We start from the raw sequence: 617 nt of genomic DNA on the forward strand, positions 1-617 counted from the left end.
AAAAAAAAAAGGTAAAATACACTATTCAGATTCATTATATTTTTTTTCTTCTATACAATCCCATGTTACACGTTGTCTTCTTTGCAGCTTCATGTATGTTCACGCATTCACCTCTAAATAATTTGGAAAAGTAGAAAAATTGAAAGAATTAGTTTGCAAGATAATAGGCATATGTAGAGAAATATACGAGAGAATATACCAAAAGATGCCTTTTTACAACAATTTAATTATTTGGAGTTCCATTTCTCACTTCTCGTGTTCACTCGAAAATTCTCATTTTCCTCTTTCTTTTTACAGTAATTATTTTCTTATAACCCTTGTAATATCATAATCTCAGAAATAACAGCGTGATTGAAAACAAAAAAAATAGATTGGAATATTCTTTTAATATCGTTTCCTAATAATTACGGGCAATCTCCCAGTTTTTTTTATTCATTATTAGTCTTACTCCACTTTTCCCAGAATTCTTAGGGTTCAGTCTCAATAAACCTGTGCCAAAATAGAAAAGGGGTGGAATACCCATTATCTGCATATTTCTATACATCCTGCATGACTAACATTGTTAGAAAATTTCTGATTTATTTTTTTATTAAATACATATTTTGTATTATATATTT

This window comes from Plasmodium inui (assembly GCF_000524495.1).
Source record: "Plasmodium inui San Antonio 1 unplaced genomic scaffold supercont1.143, whole genome shotgun sequence".
In the NCBI taxonomy this organism is placed as follows: domain Eukaryota; phylum Apicomplexa; class Aconoidasida; order Haemosporida; family Plasmodiidae; genus Plasmodium; species Plasmodium inui.